The 24,520-nt window shown below is 45.4% G+C and overlaps 1 long non-coding RNA gene and 1 pseudogene across 1 annotated transcript; one reads left to right on the top strand and one right to left on the bottom strand.

Annotated features, from left to right (window-relative positions):
- Positions 1–13,754: 13,754 nt before the first annotated feature.
- LOC136521077 (uncharacterized) lies at positions 13,755–14,739 on the bottom strand (annotated as a pseudogene).
- Positions 14,740–20,317: 5,578 nt separating this feature from the next.
- LOC136520841 (uncharacterized) lies at positions 20,318–23,116 on the top strand. The gene is made up of 3 exons (XR_010775393.1): positions 20,318–20,848; positions 22,111–22,190; positions 22,348–23,116. It is a non-coding gene; the product is annotated as an uncharacterized lncRNA (long non-coding RNA).
- Positions 23,117–24,520: the final 1,404 nt, after the last annotated feature.

Raw genomic sequence — 24,520 nt, forward strand, 5'->3', positions numbered from 1 at the left:
CGTTTGTTTTTGTTCCCCAGGTCACCCACCGGCTGCCACGGCCATCGCCCTCGCCATTCCCTTCTAGTACTGTCGCAGCAGTTGCCATCTCCCTCCCGCTCTAGCACAAGCCCCATAACATTAACCGACGGTCATATGGGCACTTAGATCCATAATAAATAGGAAGATATCTAAAATCGGTCTTCAACATATTATTTTTATGAGAGATCTATTTTGGGTTGTCTGAGAGACACAACCTAAATATAAACATATTTTTTTTAGAAATTCATTTACAGAAAAGATTTTTTTTAGTCATATTGTTGGAGAAGATACCGAATGGGTATCGAACTCTTTGCTTATAGCGTCACCCAAATATCAAATGAATCTTGTATTTTGATGTTGCTGTTGGAGATAGTCTAAGCATTCAAAATCCTAGACTCACCTATTCGCCCCAATTGGACCCGTTCAAAATTTCACCGCTATAACAATCTCAGCTCAATTCTTGTCAAATCAAAGTCATCGAAAGGCTGCAGAGGTAGTATACCAGCATACCCGAATAGAAAGCTACTACTGTTATACTACTACATACACGGGTGTATCATATACTGTACTACTCCGTACTGTACTAAGCAGGCATGCGTGCTCAATTCTAGTTCGGGCCGCGCACGCGCGATAGCGACGAGGAGACAGGAAAGGGTGACGACGATGGCGACGGCACGGGCAGCGGCGCCGGCAGCGTTAGAGCATCTCCAAAATACCCTGATTTGTCAAAAAAAAAAAAAAAAAAAAAAAACTAGCTCCAACAGACCCTCTACATCCTCTACTTTTGTTTGCCTTCTACTTTTCACCCTCTGTTCCTGTTGACCCCTTACTCAACCATGTATTTTTCCCCTTCTCTGCGCTGCGAGCCCAAATGCGGAGCTGGATGTGGCGCTTCCTGGCCGGCGTGGGGTCTTCCCGACGCCGATGGCCATCTCCGACGCGGTTGTGCTCCCGCCCGATGCCCCTCCCCTGTCCGGCGCCCCTCCCCCGTCCAGCGCCCTTCCCCAGTGTAGTCCTGCCTTAGGCGCGACCAGCTGTAGGGTCGAGATGGCGGACTAGAGGAGGGGTGAATAGTTATTTTTAAAATAAATCACGTCGGCTAACCGAAATAAGTGCGGATTTAAAACAATTGGTCTAGCCAAGACTACAACTATCTATCTATGTTCTGTAGCACCTTACAAAGATCTTAATTAAGCAACTAAGGTGTCGGGCTAGGTAGAGCTCACCTTACCAATTCTAGAAGTAAGGTCACATAAACCTATGCCACTAGTACTTCAAGCAACGAGGGAGCTCCTATACATACTAGTAAGTAAAAGCACAAAGCCACCTAAGCTCACTAGCAATGCTCAATAACAAGGCAACCAATGTCAAATTAGAGAGCGTAAATACTTAGCTACACAAACTAAGCAATATAACTAACAAGATTACACTAACCAAATTAGCCACGCAAGGAAGATACTTCTATGCTACACAAGTAAGAAGGTAACTAGTGAGCTACACAAGTTAACTAATTACAAGAGCAACTGCACAAGCACAATATATATGAAAGTAATTACAAGCTTGTGTAAGGTGATTGTAAATCAACGGGAAGAACAAAGTTGACACGGTGATTTTCTTCCGAGGTTCACGTGCTGCCAACACGCTACGTCCCCATTGTATCGATCGCTCACTTGGTGGTTCGGCAGCAAATTGGTATCACCCGTCAAGCCCGCACGTCGGGCACCGCAATAACCTACCCCGAAAGTGAGGATAGCTCAATGACACGCTTAACTAGAGTTACTCTTCGCGACTTCCGCGGGGCGAGCACAATGCCCCTCACAAAGCTCTTCTCCGGAGCACTGCACAAGCTTCTTGCGGGCTTCGACGGAGACCACCACCAAGCCGTCTAGGAGGTGGCAACCTTCAAGAGTAATAAGCGCCATCGGCTTGCAAGACGACCACCTAGTGCCACTTGATGCAACTTCACGATGCAATCGCGCTAGAATCGCTCACTCACTCGATCAGATGAATACTATCAAGCTCAAGTGAGTTAGAGGGCTCCCAAGTACTACCACATAAGACACCAAGACTCTAGTGTGCTCAGCAACCAGCCCCAGGCCGAGACCCCTTCTATTTATAGCCCTTACTAGAATAGAGCCGTTGTACCCGTTTATTGGGCACAGCTCGGGGTGACCAGACGCTCCGGTCATATCGACCGGACGCACACAGTTCAGCGTCCGGTCAATGGATGCACGCCATGTGTCGTCTCAATTCAATCACAGTCGCTTGATCTCAATGGTCAAGTGATGACCGGACGCAGCACAGTACCAAGACCGGACGCACCTCTGCCGTGTTCGGTCATTTCCATAGAGGTTCATTCATGACCGGACGTGTGTAAGGTCGAGATGACGGACTAGAGGGAGATGAATAGTCCTTTCTAAAATTGATCATGTCGGCTAATCGAAACAAGTGCAGAATTAAAACTATCGGTCTAGCCAAGACTACACCCCTCTATTTATGTTCTCTAGCACTTTCCAAAGATACTAATTAAGCAACAAAGGTGTCGGACTAGCTAGAGCTCACCTAACCAATTCTAGAAATAAGCTCACACAAACCTATGCTACTAGTACTTTAAGCAACAAGGGAGCTCCTACATATGCTAGTAAGCAAAAACACAAAGCTAACTAAGCTCACTAACAATACTCAATAATAAAGCAATCAATGCCAAATTAGAGAGCGCAAATACTTAGCTACACAAACTAAGTAATATGACTAACAAGATTACACAAACCAAATTAGCCATGCAAGAGAGCTACTTCTATGCTACACAAGCAAGATGGTAACTAGAGAGCTATACAAGCAAACTAATTACAAGAGCAACTACACAAGCATAATGTATATGAAAGTAATTACAAGCTTGTGTAATGAGGATGCAAACCAACGGGAAGAACAAGATTGACATGGTGATTTTTCTTTCGAGGTTCACGTGCTTGCCAACACGCTAGTCCCCGTTACGTCGACCGCTCATTTGGTGGTTCGGTGACTAATTGGCATCACCCGCCAAGCCCGCACGTCGGGCACCATAAGAATTTATCCCAAAAGTGAGGGTAGCTCAATGACATGCTCAACTAGAGTTGCTCTTCGTGGCTCCCGCAGGGCGAGCACAAATGCCCCTCACAAAGCTCTTTGGAGCACCGCACAAGCTTCTTGTGGGCTTCAATGGAGACCACCACCAAGCCGTCTAGGAGGTGGCAACCTCTAAGAGTAACAAGTACCACCGGCTTGCAACTCGATCATCTAGTGCCACTCGATTCAACGTCACGATGCAATCGCACTAGAATCGCTCTCTCACACAATCGGATAATCACTATCAAGCATATGTGAGATGGAGGGCTCCCAAACACTCTCAAGCATGGACACAAAGTTCCCTGAGGTGCTCAACACCGGCTATGGCTGAGACCACCTTCTATTTATAGCCCCATGGGCTAAACTAGCCGTTACTCCTTCACTGGGCAAAACTCGGGTTGACCGGACGCTCCGGTCAGATCGACCAGATGCAGGACCCCAGCGTCCGGTCAACGGATGCTCACCACATGTCGCCTCTATTTAAATATTGAGCGTCCAATCTCAACGGTTAAGTTGTGACCGGACGCTGCACAGTAAATGACCGGACGCAGGACCTCAACGTTCGGTCACTTCTAGTAAGCTTCCAAAAACGAGAAATCACGATCGGACGCGTTCGGTCGGTCACGATCGGACGCAGCATCAGCGTCTGGTCCTTCTCCTCTTCTCTGTGCTACCACGTCAGCACGACTAGATGCACCCAGCCAGTGTCTGGTCGCTTTCAGCGCCAGCGTCCAGTCGAAGACCGAGACCCCGCGCTTACGGCTGCTACTGACCGGACGTAGAATCCTAGCGTTCGATCACCACATGGCCAGCGTCTGATCACTTATAGTGACCTCTATTACTTCACCGAGTTGATCCACATCAACTCCAACTTCATCTCCTTTGCAAATCTGCCAACACCACCAAGTGTACACCACCATGTGTATGTGTGTTAGTATTTTCACAATCATTTTCCAAAGGATTAGTCACTCAACTTGCCACGCCACTCGATCCTAGCGATGATGCAAAGTTAGATCACTCGAGTGGCACTAGATGACCGATATCCAAATAAGTTTGCCTCTCTTAATAGTACGACCATCTATCCTAAACCCGGTCATAAACTTCTCTACACACCTATGATCGGTGAAATAAAATGCCCTAGATTATACCGTTGCCTTGCGTATTCCATTCCATCTCCTCCAATGTTGATGCAACACAAGCACCAGCATGATCAACAATGATAAGATCCACTTCATATCATCACATGATTATATTGGTTCATTGATCTCAACTTCACTTGCTTTTCACCGTTGCCTTCGTCCATCGGTGCTAAGTCTTGCTTAAGCTTCACCGCCACGCGGTCCATCGCTCCAAAGCCTCCGACTTGCTCTTCACGCTTACAACCGGTCCATCAAGTCAAGTCATATCTTGATCTTCTCCACCTTGATCACATGACTCAATGTCATGTCTCATTTGCAATGAGCTTCTTCATCATCACATGTGTGAGCTTTACAACATCTCTAAGCCATTTTCACATCCATGACATATGTTGCTCACACATATGTACCTATGGACTAATTACCTATGTATCTCACATAAATATAATTACTCCACCTAGGTTGTCACTCAATTACCAAAAACCACACAAGGACCTTTCAATCTCCCCCTTTTTGGTAATTGATGACAACTCTACAAAGATATGAAAATTAAGCTCTTTTGGATTTATGTTGCTTGCCCAAGCAATTTTACCATGTGTAAATGATTTTGGACAAGTACCACAAACCCAAAATGGTAGTATTAGCTCTCCCTACATATGTGCTAGAGTGTTTGATTTGAAGCTCGCACATATGCATAGATTGAAATTATAGGATAGTAATTACTACCAAATGATATTAAGGTGTATAGAGTAAACCTTTGAAGCATGATACCAATAGGAGTTGCACCTTTAAGTTCATCCTTAGCATCATGGTTAGCTAGATATCACTTAAAAATAAAATCACTAGATACCTTGTGAGATCAACATTAAAACCAAGGTACTAGCATTACTTAAAAAGCATGCCAAGTGTCTAGCTATCATCCTATGCATGCTAGTTTTCATTTCATCAATCAAATTTTACAACTAGCATACATCACACAAGCATGCATATTGAATTTAAGAACTTATGCAATGCAAACAAGCACATGAATATGCACATATCAAATACAACCAATCAAAGTTTATGAGCTTGCTCCCCCTACTTGTGTGCTTTTCTTATCCAAGAATTTTGATCCATCTCTTTTCTTCAATGTTGCTCCCTCTTTGTCCATGTCCATGTCTAACCTCTACTTCTTTATCTCAATCTCTCCCAAAGCTCATATCTTATTTTATCTCTCTTGTACAATCTTAATCTTAAGGCTTTTATATCTTTGTACAATCTCTCCCCCTTTGTCATTAATTTTCATAAAAGGTGTACTTCTCATTGATGCAAAGGTATGCAGTTGGGGTGGATGGTTGAGGCTTGAATCTTGCATTTTTATGGACATCTCTTGATTGTTGGAAAGACACCACTTGTAGATACCACTTGTAACTTGTACCACTTGTATCTTGTGTATGGCGTCTTGAGATACCACACATAGGATATTTGATCTTGATATTAATTTGTGAGACACCTCCTCCTATGTGATAGCATGGATCATCCATTTGATACACTTGAGCTCTTGTAGGTGAGGGATGCATTCTTCATTTGATGATCACTTAAAGTTGAGGATCACTTGTGGAACCATTGTCTTGCATGATTGATACCATGTGTAGATGTGATACCACTTGAAAGAATTTTTTAGTATGGAACCACTTGTTGGATTTGTCAATTTTGACCATTTCTTGAACATTTGCTATCTTCATGAGTACCACTTATATGATATCACTTGTGGGTTGATCTAGACATTACTTGTGAATTCTTGATGAAATACTTGAGTCTAGATACCACTTAGAACAAACAAACTATATATCCATTTATATTGTTGTCTTGTGTTTGTACTCTTATCACTATCATGAGCTTCTAATGTTGACTTGAACTAAATTGATTTGTCTAAGCTTCCAAGTCTGATTTGAACCAATGACAAGCTTTTTCACACCTCTTGCAAGGATTATCTTGCCAATGTTGTACTTGTCACTTGTTAGCAATCCAAATTAAGTCAAGTAATTGAGTTCACTAGCTCATGAACAAATTCATATACTAACCACCAGATCAAGTAATTATTCAAGCAATAGTGGTAGGCTATGAATTTAAATATTTCATTTGTTATGCATGATCTTATAAAGCATATACTATATGCACTAACCGCATACTAGTAAGAGATAAAATGATCATATACATTACAATGATACCTTTGCTATGTTGGAGTAGAGGATAGTCACATAGATTCCAATTCATTACTCCAATAGCAATGTGAAGTCTAATTATAAGCTTGGTGAAGATCAATAGACACCATTTTGAATTCTACTCTTCACCCATATAAAATAAATACCACTTATGATCAAGTGCACTTTCTGGTTGTGGTTGGCTTGCTTCATCTTTTGATCTTTGCTTGCATGAGAGAACTATTTGGAATACCACTTGAAATATCATGACTAGCTCTCTTTTGGGTGTTGCTTGCTTTTCTTGATCAATCCTTTTGATTGCATCAACTAAGCATCTCAAATGTCCCTCGGATCACCACTTACATATTAGCCTTCCAAGTACCACACTTGGTTTACCTACACATAAGCGGTAAGCCCCTATAATAGGGAGAAGTGACCTCTTTCCAAAGAACCATTCTTGATACTCACTTGAAATAGCTTGATTGATTGATCCAAGTGATGGACTTAACTTGATGAGTAACCTTGATTCATTCTTTAAGTCATTTTCTTCCTACTTGTTTAAGTTTTTTTCTTTCTACCAAATGATTTTCAATCATATCTAGAACTTAAACTTCATCTTCAACTTGAGTTTGATCTTGATCTTCATCTTGAGTACCAAAAGTGTGCAAAGTACACTCCACAATCAAATGGCCTTGTACTCTTTGCTTGTCATTCTTAGAGATCATCTCAAAACCAAACTTAGATACCTCAAACACTTATAAACATGTTTCCAACTTGAGGATCTTTCAATCAAAGTGACTCTAGGTCAATCCAATATTTGTCACTTTTCTGGCAGATTCTGTACCCTTAAAAGAAATAAGCATATTTCCCAAAGTACAAATTCAAATATCACAAAATTTGTTGGAGATGTGCTTCACTAAGTTGTCTAGCAGCTGTAAAAATTTGAGCTTTGTTTGACTTCTAGATTGCTATCAGATTTTAATTCTTCCACCACTGCTCCATGCTAAAAACTACTGCACTATAGCTGACAAGAACCACTCCAAAACCGAAGCATTTCTTATCTAATTTTCATAAAATTTCTATAGAATCTCATATCATAAGTCTAGAGCATATACATCAATTTTTATTCCAATCCAATAAGTTTTGGTTACTCAATTATGGCTAAGATCATAGCTCACTTAGATTTTCAATATAGGACATATTTCAATCACTTGAGCTATACTTCATCAAATATGAATCGAACTTGAAACTAACTCGTTTGAATACTTTCACAAGACATAAATCCATTCAATACACTTACTAAATATCATCTTATGAACTTATCCAACAAATCAATCCAAACTTGACTTCTAATCAATTTATCCATTCAAACATCTTATAGCAAGCAACATTGCATATTTTGCCAATTCAATCAACTCATATGCACCCAAATGGAATGATCAACAAGAGATATACTTTGGCTAGCTCATGATCATCCAAATAGCAAGCTTCAACTCAATTATTTGCAAGTCATCAAATATATCCAATGAATCACCAACAACTTGAATTATAGCACTTGTATATTGATAGCACTTGGACTTCACTCAATTTTCACTTGGCATTGGGTTTGGATGTGCACTAAGCTTCATAACTTGATTCAACATATGATGAACAATGTGAGGTCAAATGAATCAAATCTCCAATGCCAATGGTACCTACAAACAATCATCTACTTTTTGATGGTACCCAAACAAGTTTGGGTCCTCTCAAGTTAGGAGCAACATACTTAGGCAACGCCTTAGTGTGAGTAGCGGGATGTTTTACAATAGCAACCATAGAGGTACCATTACCATCCTTTCTAAGCATATTATTATCAATAATTGAAATAGGCTTAGAAATGTCACATAGGGGACATGAATGTGCCATGTGTCCCCTTTCCCGGTATGAGTAGCACTTTCTCTTTGCTTGAGCCTTCTCTTCTTTGCTCATGTGGTGCTTCTCATTACCTTGCCTCTCATGGATTATTTGAACCTTCTTCTCAAGCTTGGTAGGACACTTAGAGGCAAAATGCCTCGTACTTTCACACTTGAAGCACTTGATGTGAGCATAATCTTTCTTCTCATCTTCATTCTTGCTCATCATCTTGGCATCATGAGTTTGCATTATATGCCTTGCCTTTTCACCCCTTTTTGTTTTCTTCTTCTTTAACATCAAATCACCACCATCTTTATGGTTGATCTTGATTTGCTCTTGGGGTGTCTTCTCTTGCTCAATTTATGGCTTTGGTTGAGGCTCTTCTAGTTGCTTCACCAATTGTTTGGTTGGGCACATTGAGGTACGATGACCCCAAGTGCGGTACTTGAAGCACTTCACATGCCTGAGCCTCTTTTCTTCTTTTATCTTCTTGAGCTTCTTAATATTAGGGCAACCATTTGCAAGGTGTCTCGCTTCATGATACCGGCAGCACATGGTATGAGAGAGTTTTCTTTGTTGTAGCTTCTTCATCTTTCTTTCTCTCTTTATTTCACCATTTGTCATCTTCTTCTTGAAGCCAAGGACACACTTGTCACCATAGTTTCTTTGAGTCTTCAACATATGCTCAAAGGTGACTTAAGAGTTGTAACACCTCTCTAACTTATTGCTCAATTTCTTCACTTATTCATTTAGCTCATTGTTCTCCTTCAAAAGGTTAGTCTCACAAGACATAGAAGTAGAACAAGCATCTATATGTGAAGAGCATGGCATATCTAAAAAAATCATCACAAGAGGTGGATACATGCTTCTTGTCTACATCACAAGGGTTAGCAACAATATGTGATTGATCAATTGACCCATATAATGAGCTCTCACTAGTTTTTGTTTTTCCATTGGAAAGCTCCCTAGTAAGAAAAGCATGGTCTTGTACTAGGTTATCATGAGCAACACTGAGTTCCTCATGAGCCAATTTTAGCTTCTTATGTGAACAAGTAGTAATATAAAGTAGATGCTTTTATTGTTCACATGTGTTCTTTAGAAAAGAGTTTTCATTTTTCAATTTATCAGTTTTAGCTTTTTCATTTTCTAAAGACATGGTCATGCTAGCAAGTCTACTTACAAGCTCATTATATGAATCAATATGATCAACCACACTATCATTTGATACCTTAGAGTCACCTTATGACATGAGACAATATGGTGTAGTTGTAGATCTTGTAGTAGCATCATCATCATGGCTTGAGCATGAACCAACATCACCATCAAGTGTGCATGGAATAGCATCATCATTTGCAACACTTGTGGCATTGTCATCAACCTTGTCAAGTGATCTTGTGGTGTGATCATCATCATCACTTGACCATGAGGTGGAGCAATCATCCACAATCACCAAATTGTGGGCATGCTCAACACACTCATGTGCCTCCTTAGGCTCATCATCCTCATCATTAGAGACACTCCCATATATTAAGTTGAGGTACAACCAAATATCATGGGCGGTCTTCATGTACATAATCTCCCCAAATATGTTATCTTTCATGGATTAATAGAAAATGTTAATAGCTTGGCAATCGAGATGTAGACATTTCTTTTGCGCTTTAGTTGCATTCTTTTCATTCAACGCATGAGAAAAGCCCACATCTACGATCCACCACATTTGGGGGGAAATGAACTTAAAATTGCATGTCATCCAATTTTTCCACCGTGTAAAGTGTGTGCCATAAAAAATATATGGACAATCAATATCTAGCCCATAAGCCACCATCCTCTCGGGTCGGTGAAGACCACAAATGAGAGACCAGCCTCTGATACCACTTGTAAGGTCGAGATGGCGGACTAGAGGGGGGTGAATAGTCCTTTCTAAAATTAATCACGTCGGCTAACCAAAACAAGTGCGGAATTAAAACTATCGGTCTAGCCAAGACTACACCCCTCTATTTATGTTCTCTAGCACCTTCCAAAGATACTAATTAAGCAACAAATGTGTCATGCTAGCTAGAGCTCACCTAACCAATTATAGAAGCAAGGTCACACAAACCTATGCCACTAGTACTTTAAGCAACAAGGGAGCTCCTACACATGCTAGTAAGCAAAAGCATAAAGCCAACTAAGCTCACTAGCAATGTTCAATAACAAGGCAACCAATGCCAAATTAGAGAGCATAAATACTTAGCTACATGAACTAAGCAATGTGACGAACAAGGTTACACAAACCAAATTAGTCAAGCAAGAGAGCTACTTCTATGCTACACAAGCAAGAAGGTAACTAGTGAGATACATAAGTAAACTAATTACAAGAGCAACTACACAAGCACAATGTATATGAAAGTAATTACAAGCTTGTGTAATGAGGATGCAAACCAACGGAAAGAACAAGGTTGACACGGTGATTTTTCTCCTGAGGTTCACATGCTTGCCAACACGCTAGTCCCCGTTGTGTCGACCGCTCACTTGGTGGTTCGGCAGATAATTGGCATCACCCGCCAAGCCCACACGTCGGGCACCGCAAGAACCTACCCCGAAAGTGAGGGTAGCTCAATGACATGCTCAACTAGAGTTGCTCTTCGCGGCTCCCATGGGGTGAGCACAATGCCCCTCACAAAGCTCTTCTCTGGAGCACCGCACAAGCTTCTTGCGGGCTTCAACGGAGACCACCACCAAGCCGTTTAGGAGGTGGCAACCTCCAAGAGTAACAAGAACCACTAGCTTGCAACTCAATCACCTAGTGCCACTCGATGCAACCTCATGATGCAATCGCACTAGAATCGCTCTCTCACACAATCGGATGATCACTATCAAGCATATGTGAGATGGAGGGCTCCCAAGCACTCTTAAGCATAGACAGAAAGTCCCCCGAGGTGCTCAACACCGGCCATGGCTGAGACCACCTTCTATTTATAGCCCCATGGGCTAAACTAGCCATTACCCCTTCACTGGGCAAAACTTGGGTTGACCGGACGCTCTAGTCAGATCGACCGGACACAGGACCCTAGTGTCCGGTCAACGGATGCTCGCCACGTGTCACCTCCGTTTAAATACTGAGCACCCGATCTCAATGGTTAACTTGTGACCATACGCTACACAGTAAATGACCGGATGTAGGACCTCAGCGTCTGGTCACTTCCAGTAAGCTTCTATAAACGAGAAATCGCGACCGGACACGTCCGGTCGGTCACGATCGGACGCAGCATCAGCGTTCGGTCCTTCTCCTCTTCTCTGTGCTTCCACATTAGCATGACCGGACACACCCAGCCAGCGTTCGATTGCTTTCAGCACCAGCGTCCGGTCAAAGATCGAGCGCTTATGGCTGCTACTGACTGGACGCAGAATCCCAACGTCCGGTCACCACGCGACCAGTGTCCGGTCACTTACAGTGACTTTCATTACTTCACCGAGTTGATCCACATCAAATCCAACTTCATCTCCTTTGCAAATGTGCCAACACCACCATGTATATGTGTGTTAGCATTTTCACAATCATTTTCCAAAGGATTAGTCACTCAACTTGCCACGCCACTTGATCCTTGCGACGATGCAAAGTTAGATCACTCGAGTGGCACTAGATGACCGATATGCAAACAAGTTTTCCCCTCTTGATAGTACAGCCATCTATCCTAAATCCGGTTATAAACTTCTCTACACACCTATGACCGTAAAATGAAATGCCCTAGGTTATACCTTTGCCTTGCACATTTCATTCCATCGCCTCCAATGTTGATGCAACATATGCACCAACATGATCAATAATGATATGATCCACTTCATATCATCACATGATCATATTGGTTCATCGATCTCAACTTCACTTGCTTTTCACCGTTGCCTTCGTCCAACGGCGTCGAGTCTTGCTTAAGCTTCACCGCCACGCGGTCCATCGCTCCAAAGCCTCCGACTTGCCCTTCACGCTTGCAACTGGTCCATCAAGCCAAGTCATGTCTTGATCTTCTCCACCTTGATCACATGACTCAATGTCATGTCTCATTTGCAATGAGCTCCTTCATCATCACATGTGTGAGCTTTGCAACATCTCTAAGCCATTTCACCTTTATGGCATATGTTGCTCACACACATGTACCTATGGACTAATCAAATGTGTATCTCACATAAACACAATTAGTCCACCTAGGTTGTCACTCAATTACCAAAACCACACAAGGACCTTTCAACGTGTCAATTTGATCACGACCGGACGCAGGACCCCAGCGTCTGGTCACTTCCAATAAGGTTCTAGAGGTGGAAATTCACGACTGGACGCGTCTGGTTGATCACGATCGGACACAGCAACAACGTCTGGTCCTTCTCCTCTTCTTCTATGCCGCCACGTCAGCAGGACCGGATGCACCCACTATGCGTCCAGTCACGAAGTGACCCAGTGTCCGATCGAAGACCGATGCCAGCATCTTCACTGCTTCCACTGACTAGACATGTCGGTCCAGTTGAGGCCAGCGTCCGATCCACTCTGTGAAACTCTATCTTTTCTATATAGGGCGCTGGTGAAGTTTTGAACCCTTGTTCCCAAGTGCAAAAAACAATGTGTATCACCTTTGTGCATGTGTGTTAGCATATTTTCACAAATATTTTTAAGGGTGTTAGCACTCCATTTGCCACGCCACTCGATCCTAGCGATGATGCAAAATTAGATCACTCGAGTGGCATTAGATGACCGATATGCAAACAAGTTTACCCCTCTTGATAGTACGGCCATCTATCCTAAACCCGGTCATAAACTTCTATACGCACCTATGACCGGTGAAATGAAATGCCCTGGGTTATACCTTTGTCTTGCGCATTCTATTTTATTTCCTCCATTGTTGATGCAACATATGCACCAACCAATCACCAAATGATATAATCCACTTTATATCATCACGTGATCTTGTTGGTTTATCGATCTTGACATCACTTGCTTTTCACCGTTGCCTTTGTCCATCGGCGTCAAGTCTTGCTCAAGCTTCACTGCCACGCGGTGCATTGCTCCAAAGCCTCCAACTTGCCCTTCATACTTGCAACCGGTCCATCAAGCCAATTCATGTCTTGGTCTTCTCCACCTTGATCACATGACTCCATGTCATGTTTCATGTGCAATAAGCTCCTTCATCATCACATGTGTGAGCTTTGCAACATCTTTGAGCCATCACCCCGTTATGGCATATGTTGCTCATACACATGTACCTGTGGACTAATCACCTGTGTATCTCACTTAAACATATTAGTCCACCTAAGGTTGTCACTCAATTACCAAAACCAAACAAGGATCTTTCACCGACATGTGGACTAATCACTTGTGTATCTCACTTAAACACATTAGCCCTCGCCCCTCTCCTGCACGACCATGCTCCCAGCGCCCCTCCCCCGCTCAGTGCCATTCCTCGGTGCGGTCGTGCTTCCAGCAGCATCCCTCCACGACGCGGCAGGCTCCCGGATTTGTTCTATCCCTCCAGACGGGAGGCAGCGAGGTAGAGGAGCTAGAGAAGAAGACAGTAGAGAGAATGGCATGTGGGTCCCACATATCATTCTCTCCTACAATGAATTTGGGTAATCTGTTTTAGGTAGTGTTGCTGGAGAAAACAACAAAATTTAGGTAGTATGAAAATTGGTAGCTACCTAAATAGAGAAGTAGGGTGTGTGCTTTAGGTATTATTGCTAGAGATGCCTTACGCGCCCTGCGTGAGCATCGGACAAGAAGCATGGTGCCAGCGACCATGACATTTGCAACCCCGACGGGCAGGGTGACCATGCACCTCCGTCACCAGTGGAATTCGGGAAAGAGGAACTGCGCGTGCACGTCGATGAAGGAGGCATCAAGGGACAGCATGGCGACCAAGAACACCACAATGACCTTGATTGTTGTGGTGCGCACAGCAGGTGTAGGCCCTCCTGCGCTACCCCCCACGGAAGAAGCGGTGGGCCCGTAAAGGCATGGCGATGGTGGCAAAGGCGGCGCAGATGGCGAGGATGGTGACCACGATTGGGTTCCTGACGGCGAAGTCGATCGAGAGGCAGACGGCGCCAAGCCGCCACTGCCGCCGGGCACGACAGGGAGGCACACGGTGATGAGGAGGGTAGCGGTGATGGACACTGTCGTGGTCACCTAGGTGAAGAGGTCCGTCGCCACTAGCGCGGCGCCGCCGCCCGCGCCTTGCGGACGAAGCACGCCAGCTGCATGGTGCTGAGAAACGGGGCGGTGAGGAGGCTGATGACGACGACGCAGATGGCAAGGTCAACGGCGGGACTGATCCGGCCTGCGAAATGGAGCAAGAGGCGCAGTGCGTCGGGCCCCCCAACGCCCCCATGCCGAGAGGGAGCACAATGGCCTGCGGAACAAGCCCCACACCCGCCATGGGAGATGGAGAACACACGATCGAGTAGAGTAGCAACCCTCGCTCTCTTGTCCTCTGCTCTGCTGCTGTGGTCATAGCATCATCCTCTGACCTGACCCGCTTTTATAGGCATAGACTGCCAGAGAGAACATTTCAAAACCCGCCGACCGTGGCACCAGTGGCGGAGCTAGAGAATTATGGAGGGGGATGCGGCTTGTGGCGATAGAACAATAATGCAAGTTAATAGCACCATAGCCATAATTTTAGGATGAATAGTTTGAAACAAGCAATATTGAGGTAGATCAACAATAAAGTAGCCGTAATAATATATTTGTGCTTACCATTCATCAAAATACAGTAAGCTAATCCCACAATTATGACAACAAAAGATTGCCTGCGTTGGCAAAATACAATCCTTAACCACGAAATCCTCACTAAAAAAGAAATAAACCATTCATTGTAAGCAAACAATTTATATAATGTATCATTGAAAAATTGAAAAGAGGTGCATTACCTCTTATAGATCAAATATATGCCCTTCTCCTTTCATGTTCATGAAGCCATGAATCACAGCATCATTCACTGTATTCAAGCCAACCTCCAAATTCATCAAACCATTCCGGTTGAAACCTTCTTGGATTGTCTTTTTCCCCAAGATGTGTAGAGGGAAAAGTGCATGTGCGAGGTTGGCATGGTCCATTCTCCAAATATTTTCTTCTCACCTTCTCTCTATGATTTGGATGGTAAGAATCAATTTCCTTTCTTAAGCTTAGGTCATATTTGATCTCCTCTTCCCAATTAATATCCGGTGTTTTTCTTTTCAAAAACCTTTCCATGTTTTTCATAGCATCCACAAGAATGTTTAAATTTTAGTTATTTTGATTGCTTTTATAAATATCAATAATCAAATATCATATGAAGAACAAAAAAATCATAACCCTAGAATCTGTACAAAGTACCCAGAGAAAAGACGGGAATTAAAATATTAAAATTATTGGATGGTCAAATTGATGAAAACTGAAACTCTGAAACAATGAAGAATATTTGAAGTTGCTTACTCTGTGAAAAGGATGGACACGAAGAGGAGAGAGGCGTGTTGACTGCTGAGTACGTTGCTGCTTGCTGCACTTCTGGTGGCTGCCTGGGTGTTGCCGCGCTGGCCGCTGGGCGCTGCCCGGTGTGCCCTGGCCCTGCTGCTTGCGACGGCCAGCCGTGGTCGTCAAATTCGGATAAGCCGAGAAGGTGGAGCGACGAACGACAGAGAAGGCCGCGGGACTGAGGAGAGGAGGCGTGCAGTCGAAGCGATGGGCGAAGCTTGCAGTCGAAGCGTCCGCAAGCCTGCTCCGTGCGGGCGGCCGGCCAGGGTACGTGCGTGCGTTGATGCTGCTGGCTGCTGGGCTGCCGAGTTGCAACTTGAAAGCAGCTGTGGGCTCTCTCGGTGTGGGTGCAGCCGCACCCAGTAAACACAACATGGATCCGCCCGTGCGTGACACGACGTGACTCGCCTAAACAATTTTTAGCGTCTGCACGTTTAGATGGACGTCCGCCCGCGTTTGCACGTCGTCTCTTCCCGCGCACCTGCCACTTGGATCCCGTGCCCTTCTACGCGGGGTCTGCGCCGGAGTCCCCGTTCGCAACATACGTCTGAAGACAGATGAAACACATGAAACATACATCTGAAACACTATCTACAACAGTAGATCTACTTTTAAAACATACGTACGAAACATCTGAAACACTCGCAACATGCGTATGAAACACTTGCAACAAAACACCTGAAAACACTTCGTATGTGTGAAAACATATACAATATCCAGATGAAACAATTGCAAACATATGTCTGGAAAATGAGATGAAACATTTGGAACAGCCACTGCAACATGTGCAACACCGATCTACTTTTACAACATCAAGACGAAACACCTGCAACATCCAGATAAAACATTTAAAACACTTGAAACATACTCTTACAACATGAGCTTTGCTTGGACGAATGGAGGCACGCCGGCGCGGAGGTCGACGACGGCCCATGGACCTCGTTGTGCGGTGGCAGCACGGGCAACTTGTCGGCGGCCGTGGCGTCACATGAATATCGTCTCCCTTGCCTGCTTGCTGGAGCATTCGTCGTGGAGGCTCGTCTGCTTGGTGGAGGCGACCGTGGCTCGCCAGCTCAATGGAGGCAGTCGCGGCGAGCGGGCCGGCCACGGCGAGGAGGCATTGCGGTTGAGGCAGGTGAGGCGGATTGGACCCGGTGGGGAATGCAGCGCGGGGAGGCAGCACAGAGGAGGCCATAGGGGATGAGGCGCGGCACGGCGGCGAAACGGAATGGGTGGGCGATGGGCACGACGACGTAGGGAGAAAACAACGCAACGAGCATCGGGCTGCGCAGACGAGACGAGCGGATAGGATCGCTGGACGAGCGGCTCATGCGAGAAGGAGCGGTGGAAGACGTCCGGACATCTTAATTATATCATTGTCATATTAGCGTTACTTTGAAGAGCTCAGGTGAAGAACTAATACTAACATGCGTGGTGTGTGGACTTGCTACTAGACGACGAAGCGAAAGCGAATCAAGAAAATGGAGGAAAAAACATCTGACGGCTGTCATCTCTTGTTTATTCTGTTCTGTTTAGTATTGACAGAACTAGTAGTACTAAATTTGGCGGGTTTCATCTCAATGGCCCCGTTCGCGTGCCCATAAACCTAGATCCGCTTCTTTTTTCATCCGGAACAGTATTTTTCTCTCACAAATTTCTTCAGTATTTCTCCAAACCATCTAAATTCCTTCAGAATTCCTTCGAGCGAACATGCCCAATATCTCATCAGAACGCGTTTTTGACACGAGAGAACATATACTATACACAACAAATACTCCTACAGAATTACGGGTTTCGAGTCTGACCGCTTGACAAATGGCCGCCCTTTTCTAAATCGTCGGGTCGACTTGTTTCCACGGAATCGCGAGTCGCTGGCCCTACGCAATCGCGCGCAGCACGCGCTATCAAACTGCGGTGACCATGGACCACTGAACAAATCCCAGCAAGCCCTTGTTTAGTTACCCCAAAATCCAAACTTTGACACTATACAAAAAGAAGATTCCCCGTCACATCAAACTTGCGGTATATGTATGGAATACTAAATGTTGACGAAATCAAAAACTAATTGCACAGTTTGGTTGTACTTTGCGAGACGAATGTTTTGAGTCTAATTAATCAACGATTGGATAATTATTACCAAATAAAAACAAAACGCTACAGTGCGCTACAGTGTTGTACTATTCCGGCGGCGCCGATTCGGCAATGTAACTAAGCGGGGCCCAAGAGCACGACGCAGGAGTGTCAGGACAGCAAGATTGACATCGACCAGCTTAGATTTTCTAGTATAGTATATGTAGTATGTGTGTAGGTATATGTACAGGAGTATAATAATAATTAATAAATTGAAAACAGCCTCTACCTCGGCGTCGAACCATAATTCGTCCAAGTGGCCCAATGTCCAGTCGCGTCGTCGTACCTCTTGGCATCGATGCCTGCGGTGTCCACTAGCGTATCTTTTTCAACGAAACTCGTCACACACAGCAGTAGATACTCACTCCGTTCTTAATTATAATTCGTTTGATTTTTTTATCTTAAGCTTGACCGTTCATCTTATTTAAAAAATTTATACAAATATAGTCAAATTTAAGTCATTTTTAAAGAACTTTTGTTAATAAAACAAGCTACAACAAAAGAAATGATATTTAGCATAAATTTTCGAATAAGACGAGCGGTTAAATTTGAGGTCAAAAAAGTTAAATGAACTGTAATTTGAAACGGATTTACTACGTACTATAGTAGATTACTTCTGGGAAAAGATTGGAATTCGGCTGCCGCCAGATGGTACATCTGCTGTTTCAGACCTACACTGTCTGGAATGCCCACAACAACTGTTGAGAGTGTTCGGCTGGTATGTATGGTACTGTTTATACTAAAAAATATTGTTTATGCTGAAATGTTATGAGAGAAAAACACTGCTTCGATTGAAAAAAGAAGCCGACAAACCAGCTTGGAGCTCAGCCGAACAAATTCGTTATCCCGGGTCAACACTCTGGGAGTCATCTTCAGGGATGAACTCGCAGACCTCCGCCAATCAAGTGCATAGCCGAGGCACGCCTATGGAATCATCGGCTGCCTAGAACCGATAGGTCCATAGCTGATTCCTGGTGTAATATGTTCACCATGGCGTCTTAAGCTCGATCTAGCTAGTTTGTTTATGAAATTGTCTAAGGCCCTGTTAGATTCCAAAATTTTTCACCCCAAAGTGTTACATCGAATTTTGCGACACATGCATGGAGTACTAAATATAGACGAAAAACAAAACTAATTACACAGTTGGGTGAGAAATCGCGAGACGAAACTTTCGAACCTAATTAGTCCATAATTAAATACTAATTGCTAAATATAAACGAAAGTGCTACAGTAGCCAAAACCAAAAATTTTTGGCAACTAAACGCGCCCTAAATTCAATCCTGTGTAATTTGTAGCACCTGTTAATTCAGGCCTAGATCAATGCACTGGTAACACGTCAGGTCACAGGGGTCTCACGCCCTCACCACGACAGCTCGGCACGTAATATTTGACATTTTCGCTGGTGTGTTTATAGGCTGATTTGAGTTGACTGGTGTTGATTTATTGTGAGAGAAAAACACTATTAATTAACTGATTTGGGCTGGTTGAAACCAACGAGGGAACAGGCTGATGATCAGAATTCAGGGCGGCCCACAGGGTTCAGCTCAGAATAAGCACAAACATCCATGCCTAGTCCGCCCACCAGATGTTTTGGAATGGCGTTGACAAATTGGACCCAAACCTCCGCCCGGGCCCGGCGCAGGGATTGCTCGAGATCCGACGAGGCGCCGACCAATTCTCCTGGACGACGTCCAGTCCAGAGGAGGCGAACCTTTTGCTACCTTTGCAGCCGTGGCCGGTTGCAACTTGCAAGTGGAGGCCATCATGATCATGATGCGAGGAAAAGATTGCTTCTCCCGTTCCAGGAACCAAGATAAAGAAATAGCGGTAGCTGATCCGAAGTTCCGAACCGGGCGTGTGTTCAAGTTTGAACTTTGAACCAACCATTCCAAGCCGATGGACCCTCGCAGCATTTGGACGAGTTTCACCGTCATCGAGAGGAGGAAAACCATTGCCGGAACGGAAACTAGGTAGATTTGGATGTGCTGCATGCAGCGACGCGCCGACGCTCAAATGGCGAGCATCGTTATCGCCGCCGCCGCCGCCGCCGCCGCCGCCCGGCGCTTCTCGCAGAACTCTCCAGCCAGAGAGCTTCCGCGAAACTTCCCCTCCGACTGCTCTCCCGTTCGACGTCGTCGCTGCTATCCATCCGCTGGTTTCCAGCTTCCGCGAAGTTTCCTGGGCACTAGAAAATTACCCTGGCGAAGCTTCCGTGAAATTTCCAGCGTTGACGTGGAACCTTAGTCGCCAAGAAAGAAATGGTCGAGGCGCCAAAAGTCTCTCTCCGCCGCCTGCTTGGTCCGTCGACGATGAATAATTCCAGCCTGTCCATCTCGTGCCCGGGCCCATTCGTGAGAATCACTTGTTGCCTGGGCGTCTATATATAGCGCACATACGCACTTCGGCCAACTTCGAGAGCTCCGTCGCGTCTTAATTAGCCGATGGATGAACTTCCTGGCTTCCTTCGTTCCAAGTCAAGGATCAAGTTACAGGCAAGAAGCTAATGAGGCATTGAGGATCTCTCATCCGCGAATGGGATGCCTTGATGACCGATGGCTGTTGGTAGAGCTCATCGGGAGCATTGGACATCAAGGCAGAGCATGCGAGCAGTTTCAGTTCCAGGAGGTTTACAATGGCCTCGATCAGTCGTCAGAGCAACCGCAGAGTACAACAACCGGGGATTCTGGACTACGCAGTGATCGACTGGCAGATACAGCAAAGAAAGGATCGCGTCTCGGCGGCTAGGTACTCTATGCAACAAGCCAGCAAGGCTGTCGGCGCGACGGCACCGGCAGTGAACCATTGGGCTTGTGGTGTACTGCAACAAGCAACATACTGGCTGTTTCACTTACTTTCAGGGCTGCGCACTGTACCAGAGCGAAGCTGTAGAGATCTATTCCCAGGTAAATGCGGTGAGTTATGTTTGGTTCAGCTTCTAGAAGCGTTGTTGTTCCATAGCAAATTAAGCTTCAGTGTCTAGAGTCTAGACCGGCTGGATCAGCTTCTACAAGCGTTCTTTTAGCCGGACTTCATTTTCACTATCTGGCCGCGTAGCGGCGGCTGCTACTATGTTCCCTAATTTTTGACTCTTCTGCTGCTGTTGTTATTAATATATGCCCCGTTCATTTCGTATCAGCCTCACAACGAAACAACATCAGCCGGCTTATAAGCCAAAAAAAAATAGCATCAGTCGTTAAATTAGCGCCTTATTCTCAAGTATATGAAGTTGGGCAACTTACATATGAAATGTATTCTTATTGACAAAGTACAATTGCTGCCTCTTTATCTTCCTTTTTTTTTTCTTTTCAAGCCACGTATAATCCTGTTTGGCCGAACTTTAGGGGGTGTTTGGTTCTTTAGGCGCTCCTAAAATTTATGTCACATCGAATGTTTAGAGGCTAATAAGGAGTATTAAATATAAATTAATTATAAAACTAATTACATAGATGGAGGCTAATTTCCGAGGCGAATTTTTTAAGCCTAATTAATCTATCATTAGCACATGTTTACTGTAGCACCACATTGTCAAATCATGGACTAATTAGGCTTAAAAGATTCGTCTCGCAAATTAGTCGCAAGTTATGCAATTAATTTCGTAATTAGTCTATATTTAATACTCCATGCATATGTCAAACATTCGATGTGACAGGAATTTTAGGAGGTGGGGAAGGAACCAAACAGCCCCTTAGCCCAAAACATTGCTCAGGAACTGCAGACCGCAGAAGCTTCGTTAAAATTTAAAAATAGTTAGGAGGTCCTTTCTCATGTGAAATACTTGGCATTTGGTTGTCCATGTCGCGTTGAGGGCGCCGTGACTTTGCCGCTTACACGTGGCCCCGATGAACCAAGGACCCACATGTCAGTAACAATTACCGTGATCTTAACGTCGTCGAGTAGGAATAGAGAACCATCGCTCAACTCTAGTGGGCCACCGGCCACCCAAAGATGCTTAGCTTGGTTGATAAGGAATGAAATCAGGAAAGAGCATACCCTTTTCCCTTATTTTTTTCACAGCCATTTGAGACTATCTTTTTTTAGCCGAACAAGCCCAAACGAATAGGGCGTAGAAACAAATCTTTTTTTAGCAGTGACAATGCACATTTATGTTCTCTCTGTAATAAATGGAAATAAATGTTGGTTCATAGTATTAAGTTGTGCTGTGCAGGGATGATTCTCTGGGGTTTCCTTTTGTAGCAAGAACCAAGAGACCGAGAGAGACAATCAACATTTCATCCTAGTACAACTGTAAGTACAAGTGAAGTTTACACACATGAATACATAAATAGCATGACACATACATGCATGCATCTGAGATCGAACAAATCCATCGAGTTCGCGGACTCGACGGAGAATATCCTCACAGATTTGCTTATTTCCATCTTCTTAATTTCACACCGAGCAGGAAATGGGGAAACGTTCCTTACCACGAGGAGATGACTGAACTGAACCAGGACGACGGTGGCTCACCACAAGCAAGCAATCGGAAGGCTCCACATCTCAGTCAAAGCAAGAACATACAACAACCTCGTGGTCGCATGGACTCAGAGTTGCTCACGGGAGACTACAGCTTCACAATACTGGACGATTCACTCATACCTAAAATTTCCTCTCCAAACTAAACGATTTCTTCTTCCCGCGGCAAAGTGCTCACATACTGAACATGATGGCAGCAAGGAGAAGCAGGGCACATGCCATGGCGGCGAGCAGCCTCAAAGCAACAACTTGCGACACCGGCGCGGGTGGCGCCGGCGCGATTTGGAGGTAAACAAGGATCACACCCGTAAAGTAAGCTGTAGGGAGGGCAAGGAGCGCGACGGCGCCGCCCACGCTGTGCGGGCAGATGGCAACAAGGTAATCAAGGACGTGGAGGCCGGCGACGGCGACGCAGAGCAGAAACACGGTCGCATCCAAGAGGGAAACCATTGTGTTTGTTTCAGAGTTTGCGCAGAGCAAAGATATGAGCCAAAGAATCCGAACGGAGCAAGCTAAAGACCAGAGTAATTATGGTGTAAAACAAGACAAGATGGGAGCAAGCAACTCTAATTTGTTGACAGGATTAGGATCCAACAAATCTGAGCAGGGAGACCTCTCTTTTCTCAGAACGGTAGATCAAGGAGGAAGCCCGTGATTTTCGGCAAAATTCTGGAAGTCAAAACACCTTCAGAACCTCTGCCGGTGACCGATCAAAAGGAAGAAACCTCGAAGCCCGGATTGAGCAGCAGGAGACGGCCACACGGTCTCGAAGCCCGGATTGAGCAGCAGGAGACGGCCACACGGGGGGACCCTGCTAGGCTTTCTCCTGAAGAACCCGTACGAAATTACCCGGGGGACCCTGCTACCCACAAGAGGGCGTGCAGTATCAGAGAATGGCTACCAAACTGCAAAGACTTCGAGGCTCGCCGGAGGGGCGCGCCACAGGAAGAAACCCTTTGCTTTTGGGAGCGCTCCGTGGCTCTTTGGAGGCCGGGAGTCCGATTATTAAAAGCGCCGGCTCCCCCCTCCCCAGCTGGCTCCGCGAGGTGGTATTAAACTTCAGTGTGCGCCTGGTGTATTGGTGTAGTGGTGCTTGCTGCTGCTTTGCTCGCTGGGCCGTAATGGGCCGTTACAAGGTAAAGCGACCTGAGCGTATGCTTGTTGAGCGCGCTGCGCCCGCCGCTAAGACTGTCTCCAACGATACCACCCAAACGCAAAATAGGTGCTGCAAATTTTTTTGGGTAGCAAGAAACGAGCTCCAACGGAACACCCAAACAAAGGACGCATTTTGCGTACCAGCCCAATCGAAAGGCAAATAAGCGTCTCGCGAGGGAGACGACGCAAATGTCTGGCGCCGTTGTGGTTGGCCCGCGGCGAGGCGCGGCTCGCGACAGGGCGCGGCCGGCTCGGCGAGGCGAGCCCAAGGCGGGGAGCCACCGACACTTCCAGGCGGGTCCGCGGCGGACGCGGCCGGCGCGGCCAGGCAGGGCTGCTGCGGGGAGCCGCTGGCGCGGCGAGGAGCAGCTGGATGCGTGGCACTGGAGGGCGAGAAAGGCCGTGCCGTGGACCTGACACCACTGGCGGTCGAGGTCATCGCCGAGAGCTTCGGGGAGTGGCTGCGCGAGGAGATCCGGCTCCGGGGCGAGTTGCAGGAGCCCCAGCAGCTACGGGTGTCCGTCGGCCGCGACCCTCGGCTGTCGGCCCCGCGGCTCGGCGCTCTTCGCAGGGCTCGCCAGGGTTGGCTGCTCCGTCTTCGACATGGGGCTCGCCACCACGCAGGCGCCGGAGGTGTGAGGCGCCATGAGCTTGGAGATGGGTGGGCGGCGGACAGACCGAGGAAGAAGAGGGCTAATTTGCGTGGCCTGTTGGAGAATCTAGATTTTAGGTACCGGAGTCTTTCTACTGTATATGACCTAAATTAGAGAATGGATGTTGGATTTAGGTCTCATTGTTGGAGACAGTCTAAGGCCATGCGTATGCATGTGCATTTTCCTTTTTTTATTTTTTTTCTATGCCTACAACATATGCTAAATGATTTGATGCTGCAAGAATCCCTATTGGATGTGATGGACGCAACCAGCCACTTCTGCTTTTTCGTTGAA

This window comes from Miscanthus floridulus, chromosome 18, assembly GCF_019320115.1.
Source record: "Miscanthus floridulus cultivar M001 chromosome 18, ASM1932011v1, whole genome shotgun sequence".
In the NCBI taxonomy this organism is placed as follows: domain Eukaryota; kingdom Viridiplantae; phylum Streptophyta; class Magnoliopsida; order Poales; family Poaceae; genus Miscanthus; species Miscanthus floridulus.